Genomic DNA, 7,678 nt, shown 5'->3' on the forward strand with positions numbered 1-7,678 from the left:
AGGCATAGATGTGTGAAAGACTACCATAAAGAGAAGACTACACCAACATACCCTTAAAAGGGTTCACTGCAAGATGCAAACCACTGTTAAAGTTAAAGAGTTTGCTTTTAAAAGAAAAAAAACTACATTTTTTTATTAACAGATGAGATGAATATTAACCTGTACCGAAGTGGTAGAAAGAAGAAAGTGGAGAAAGAAAGGAACTGCTTTCCCATAGATCTAAATGCAGAGGTCACTTTAGTCACTGTTCCTATTGAAACACTAGCCAGCTGAAGTCTTTGTGACTGAAGCTCCTGCTGTCCGTGCCCCAATATTGAACCCTCTCTCAAAGTCACTTAAATCTTTTCATCTTGCAATCTTGATCTTCAAAAGTATATATATATATATATATATATATATATATATATATATATATATATATATATATGTACTTTTAAAAGTTAAAATGTTATGGATTGCAAACTATACTTGGGCATTTCATACTGTGGTCAATAAGTGGCAAGGCCGAGTGCAGTAATAGCCACCTGTAATTGTGTTTGAAAGGTCAGAATCACCATAGAAATGCCAAGGGGGGGAAGAAATAACAACAGATCTTGTCTCTGTAACGTGGCTACTAGGCTGATATCCTGCAAACTGAGTGCATTCATGAATTACAATAGAGTATAACATCATAAATATGACTGTGTCCCACAGATACAGTATATATATACATATATATATATATGTGTGTGTGTGTGTGTGTGTGTGTGTGTGGCAGATACTCCCCCATCTTATTACCATTTCCCCCCTCATCTTCAATGTTTTAGTCATCCACATCATAATTTCCCGTCTTCCTTCTGATCATCCTATCCTACTTCCATTTGTTTGGGGCTAGAATGTGTTACACTTCCAGAAGAACATGCTTTTGCTTAGTCTATTTACAATTGTGTTCACTGAAAAATAATCATTTCCATGCAGTCACAGATATCCAAACCAGTACAGCGACATTCTGTGCCATCAGTCCAAGTCTGGACTGCATTTCTTTTTCCATATTTCACCTCAGCCTGTGCCAGCATCATTCCTTTCTCTTGGATGTACAGTGCTAAACCACATTACATGGTGCTGGATACCACAGTAAAGGCAGGTATTGTACAGTGTGCCCTGGCACGGTCTCTAAAAACACTCGCCACAATCGCAGGCAGGGCCCTGTAACTGTACATTTGAACTTTGTCATCCTGACTGTGTTTCAGAATTCCACTGTGGCAGGAAACAACTACACACATCCTGCCAGGTTTAGCTAGGAGATATACCTCTTCTCCAATCGGTGATGTATCCTGTAGTACGACGGACTGTAGGGTGTTTAACAGTCACTGGCTTGTAGGTTAGTGCACATGAGAAGCACAAATATTTCACATGCAGCGTTTCTGCTACGCAGGTGGCATAAATGTGTAACTTGGGGAGAAAAGTAATTGTTTAAAAATGTTTTCTTTCACGAACACAAGATTACATAATACATGAAAATGCATTTCCTCAGTTATTGATTGTGTTTGGATGTTTATAAAGGCTTTGAAAAATGATATGGTATATTTTCGCGCAAGGTGTCTTCATAGATGTCTGTGTAGGCTTCTTAACTGCCAGATCTTGACATATCGGAGACCCTGTCGTTACTGCTGAACGTCACCAGAGGGCGCAACATGTCTAAAATGTGGAAACCGCTCGTCAAAACGTAGTTCATGCTTTTTTAATAATACTGTAACGGCCAGACACTATTATCTTTGGTTATCCTCCCGAAGATGGGCGTTGCCACATAAGGGTTAACGTTTTGCGTTAAAATAATAAAGCGTTTGGCCAGTTTGGTTGTATTTTTGAACACAATACGACAACAACCATGTGAATGATGAACCACGTGGTTGTAATGTATTTGCCTGGGTTGTTGAAAGGGGTGGGGAATGCAAGACTAATCACTTATATGATTTGTATTCAAATTCGATTTTCTTGCATTCAGTATGCATGCATTCATTCTGCGACACATAATAGCCTACTGCATTCTGCAGGAAGATGGCAGCTTCCAAGAAGAGACGTGCGTTTCCCCAGATTAAATTCAACCAGCTGCAGGAACACAGGCAGGCAGAACAGGAACATTAGAAGGAATTACCCCACAAAGGCCATTTGTGGAATGTTTGTGCTATATAGTGACTGTTTGTGCTATATAGTTACTCTGTTTTCGTAACAATTGTCGATTGAGCCGCGAGGAATGTGCTTGCATTAATACAGCACCTACACTGACGGAGCCGCTATTCCCGTGACATACCTCCGCCTTCACATCCATACATTCATGGCAACATATACAGTAAGTCCTTTCAGACGGGCAGGAATGCATGCATGTTCCACACTAGAACTCCTCATGCGATGATTGTTGTCACGACAGTCTCGTAATTGCTTGCGATCATCCACAGTAGTAGAGTAGCTACTGTACACTTGGCGGTCATCATTTGCGGCCGCACGGTAGCACGTTCCTTTCGCGTACGCGGGAGGGGCTACATTTTGGCAGGAGAGGATCCCAGCTTGCTGTTCTGCTGATGGACTTAACTGCCGGCCTGAGGGCTTTGGCAACGAATGCGGACACAAATGCAGAGGTGCAGTAAAAGGAGTTGCATGCTGGCGAGTGAAAACCGTGAACAGCTGAACATTAAAAGTATTCACGTTTTCCATTCAGAATACTACAACGTGCCACGTGGTGTGTTAGTTTACAGGCAGATCATCTGAACACTCATAAATTTTCAACACAGGATGGAATCAGACCCTGTGACCCCCACCTTGGTACCGGTGCCTATGACTGATGTGACCCGGGATTTTTATGTTCCCGGGTGTCAAACGTAAATAAATAATCATTAGATATCAAATATATATATATATATGTTTTTATATTGTTGATAAGCAAGTGCACTATTAAAACATGGAGATTGAAACAAGGCCTCAATAATTGTTTCCAAAATTTTGAGTGAAATATGAAAAAGCTCATATGGAAAAGAAAGTTAAATGAGTGGTCGCACATCTTTTCTGGTGATACAGAGGTGCATAGTACCGGAAATCATTCTGATTTAAAAGACTTTGTCTGAGAAATGACAATAATATGGTATAACACAATACTGCAACTTTTAAACGAGTAGTTATTTTGATATCCTTGTCGAGGTCCTGACTTAGAAAGAACAGATGGCACCTCATGAGTAAACAAAGAGATCAAAAGATGAGTTTTGCCTTATAAGTTCAATAAATAGCACATTTTACACACTCCAAGTTCAGTACCCTTTTACTCTGTCATACGGTATGACACATTTTACGCAAAGATGCAGTACATCAATAAACTTTTATACATTTAAAATGTAGTTACCATGTTGCAGGGGGTGTGGTACTAGGATGCTAACCGATCACTACTAGGCCCCAGATTACCCTAACTATGTGAAACATCATACATAGTGACACTACATTATATAGTGTGACAGAGATTTGCACGTCACACAAGATTTGTATGACACATCTGTCACACCATAGTACATGATTTGCATTTAAGATATTAAACTGCATATAGAATTATTAATATATTTTTTCTTAACATCGGCACGTTAGGACCAATGTGTTTTTGTACAACCTTGCTCCATAGAGATGCCTTTTAATGTGTAGTTCACACTCTATCACAGTCATTCTTAAACCTGTGCTTTCCTTTTGTCACCTTGACAGATACTACTGAAAGATGTCAAGTGCATGAGGAATGAGGAAATACTCGGAGAAAATAACATAGGCCCTCCAAGGACAGAGGTGGTCTTGAGGGAAAGATGGAGAAAGATCTATCGACAGGAGTAGTACAGTGGGCTGGAGAAATCACTAAATAATTTATATTTATATACAGCTTATTGTGGCAATAATGGGGGTTTTCTACTAAAGATTTCAAGAGAAGAAACTGAAAGTGGGAAGAAAGAAATTCAGGGTGTAGTCTTTCTCTGTCTGAAACAGAAAAACTGAGAAAAATATGGAGAAATTCTCTGCTGAAAGTCAATGAAAAAAAACTGAAAACTTATAATGAGTATTACCATCCATTATGCTTGTCAGCATCCATTAATGAGCATTGGACAATTTGAACACACACACACACACACACACACACACACCTGCACATGCATACACACACAGACACACATACACACACACACTTGAATATCGTTAATGTCAGTTATGACAGGTATATTTTTTTGTTGACATTCTGCACTGTTGCACTTCAATTTTTATGTTCTTGGTTTGTTTTTTGGAGGCTTAGGGAAGAACATTGCATATTCAGAATATTCAGAATTCTGACTGAACTGTCATGGGGCAGTGAAATAATTTCAGTTCATAAAATGGGTGGTATTATTAAAATGGCAGTACAACATATCACAATATTGTTTCTGCATCTAGGGCCATTCCCTGACCTTTTGGAGCCCTTAAGCCAAATTAGCATTTGGGCCCCTTTTCCCCTTGTCTGTCCATGGCCCTAACATTGCCCAACATGCAGTATGTACTAGAGACAAGATGATCTAATTTATTTTTCTCAGAAGTAGAGTGCGGTGTCAGCGGTAAAAGTAATTCAGTGGAAATCAGGCTAGCGTACTAAAATTGATATTAGAAACGATGCCTGTGCCTTTGCAGATATTAGGCAAGTTGCGGTGATTGACGGGCACAGCGAAAATGAGCCATAATGGCGGTGATATCTGTCTGAGGGGGTGACACGGCTGTTTTGCAGCATGGCCTTCTGTCAGCACTTGAGGGAGAAGGGTGCAAAGCTGGAGCATTGCAGCGAGGAGGGGGGCGCGGGTGGGGAGGTGGGGGGTGCCCTGCAGGGCCAGACACAGCCTTGTGCCAGCGACACATGTACTCACGAGCACGGAAGTGCTGGGGGGAGCAGAAGCCGCACAATGCCGCTGTGTTCCCATGGCGATCAATGTACAGTGATTAGGTAAGCACAATGGCCGCCTGTGACAGACGTGAAGTGTCACACGACCAGAATGTATGTTCCCAGCTGCCTGGCACAATGGCGCGCTTCTCGTGAGTGTACAGTAATGCCAGTGTGATAAAAAACCTTTATATGTCCCCGGGGACCAGATGTGCTGCCCCCACTCCCCCCCCCAGCACCCCCCCCCCCAGCCATTCCCATTATGCCCCTCTACTGCTCACGCCTCCACTTGGCCCCTCCCTGATCACACATATATAACACACACAAACACATCAAGGCGAAGCAAAGCACTCTCTGTCACCCACACTAGCACCCTCCTCTCGCGGCTGCCCCAGCTGTCCACGACATTCTCTCCATGACATCAGTCTCCCACGTACTTTATCATGAAGGCATCTGTCTGCCGCTCTCATGTACACACATGCTCATTAAGCCAGCGATGGCACCGCCGCTGCAGCCCGAGATCTCTCTCTCCTTCTCTCTCCCTCTCTTTCTCTCCCCCGCTCTCCCTTTCCCTCCCTCTCTCCCCCTCTCTCTCTCTCTCTCTCCCTTTCCCTCCCTCTCTCCCCCCCTCTCCCCACTCTCTCTCTCTCTCTCTCCCTCTCTCCCTCTCTCCCTCTCCCTCTCACAGCAGAGCGCCGTTAGGATCGCCACGCGTCTGAAATGGCAGAGAGGAGCGGACGCTGTAAATCACACGTCTAACTGCGCAGTGGAGCTCAAGCAGCTCTGCTGCTCTTGCACAGATATGCAGCTGCACGCGTGCGCTTTTAAAATCTCAATGTTGGGACTCGGAAACTTGTCTGTGCACACGCAGAGAAACGGAGACCGTGGAATGCTGACATTTTGACTGTTATTGTCATTAACCCTTCTCTTATGTCTTATGTTTGGAAAAACTCACATTGGTTAGTCATGCCAAGAACAGTTGGTAAGACACTCGGCACCAATGACACGGTCCAAAGACATGTAGCCCAGGGACTACAGATTAAAATTAGCCTTCCTGGTTATCTCTGGCACATTTGCAGAAATGTTAATAATGCGCATTCCCAGCTAACAGAAAATGTTCTGACAACATTACTGGAATGTTTTGTCAATGTTATTGCCAGTACATGGCAGCAACATTGTGAGAAGATTTTGTGTTAGCTCAGTTGCCCCTGTTAAATAATCTAATAAATTAATTGACCTTTTCCGCCAAAATGATTGTAACATTTTTACTAAACACTCAATAAAAAATCTGTTCACAGAAACAACCTTGCATTATGTATTTCATCTTTGATGGACTGTCATGTTTGTTTTCTTACATTGTCCTCAATGAAAGATGTTACAATCGAACAGACAGCAGAAGAGAATAAAATACCAAAACTGCATATGCATCCATACTGCATATACCACACTGCAATTGGAGCACAGTGAAAACACACTTTTGCAAAATCTTTCCAATATAGCGTTTTGAAAACATGCATCACGGTGTTCCTGATATTTAAGATGTGTCCGGTTGCGGAGAGGAATGGTGGGAGATGGGAGGTGGGGGGGCGGGGGGGGGGGGGGGGGGGTGGTAGGGGAAGCTGGGAGCAGTAAACTATTTATCGCTACACTCTGATGTGGAAGATAAGGGCATTCTTTCCCAGTTGCATCTGCTGTGCTTGAAATTGGAGCTGTGGGGATAAGCGGCAGCCGGCAGTGGGGTGCAGGACACAGACACAGACACAGACACAGAATACGGGACAGGGTGTTTATTACAGAGGGCCTGTTTCAGTGAGCGCCAGGCACCAGCGAGCTGTACGCTAGTGTGACTGTACACGTGAGCCTGCACATGTGTGTCAGCATGTGTGTGTGTCAGCATGTGTGTGTGTGTGTGAACGCGGGGGCAGGAAATGACTCCACCCCACAGAAATGTACAGAATTTGCAGTGCCAACTCCTGTGGGGGGAAGCTCTGGCCGCGCTGGTTGTAACGGCACAGGGAGCGCGGGACGCCCCGGTGGCGGAGTCTCGGCCCCTCAAAGGGCTCCATTGTTCCCGAGCGGAGGGAAGAGCGGCGCAGGCGGGGGCTACGGCGAGGAGGGGGGAGGCTGTGACCGCTGGTCCGCTGCCTAAAACCACACGGAGGTAAGACGCAGACACTGGCCAACACTGCGTGTCTCACAGTTTACCGCCAAAGCGCTGCCACACGCCAGCACCACCGTACCAAAAAGAGAAAAAAAGTCACTAGCGCAAATTAAGAAGAAGGGGGAAAAAAAGCCAACCGTCAGCACAGTCCGAGCAGTCCGAGCAGCTCCCAGTGATCTGCCCCCGCATTCAGGCTCCCCCCCCTCCCTGGAGCCTAGTCCAGTGAAAGTGATCTAGGTACATAGCAGCCCCGCCCTGAGGAGGGGCACTGTGATGAGGGGAGGACCTGTACGATAGTGACCTTTGGATGTCCGAAGCGCGCAGTCCTTCAATCTCGACGCTTTCACAAACGCACAGTCCCAGCAGGAGCCAGCAGCACCCAAACAGTGAACTGACACCCCCTTGGGAAGTCATCTTGGGTGGGGTTAAAAATTGTTGCGGGGGGTGCGGGGTTGGTGGTGGGTAAGGGGTACTAAGGTTCAAAGTAGTGCTGGCTTGTGGAGGAGCCATCCTGAACTGCCCGTCCAAAATGACATGGCAGTTAAAATTCTAATTTTAACTGAGAATGAAGTCACACAGTCCGTACGACATACAAACACAAAAGACAAAGAGAA

Source organism: Anguilla anguilla, chromosome 11, assembly GCF_013347855.1.
Source record: "Anguilla anguilla isolate fAngAng1 chromosome 11, fAngAng1.pri, whole genome shotgun sequence".
Classification (NCBI taxonomy): Eukaryota; Metazoa; Chordata; class Actinopteri; order Anguilliformes; family Anguillidae; genus Anguilla; species Anguilla anguilla.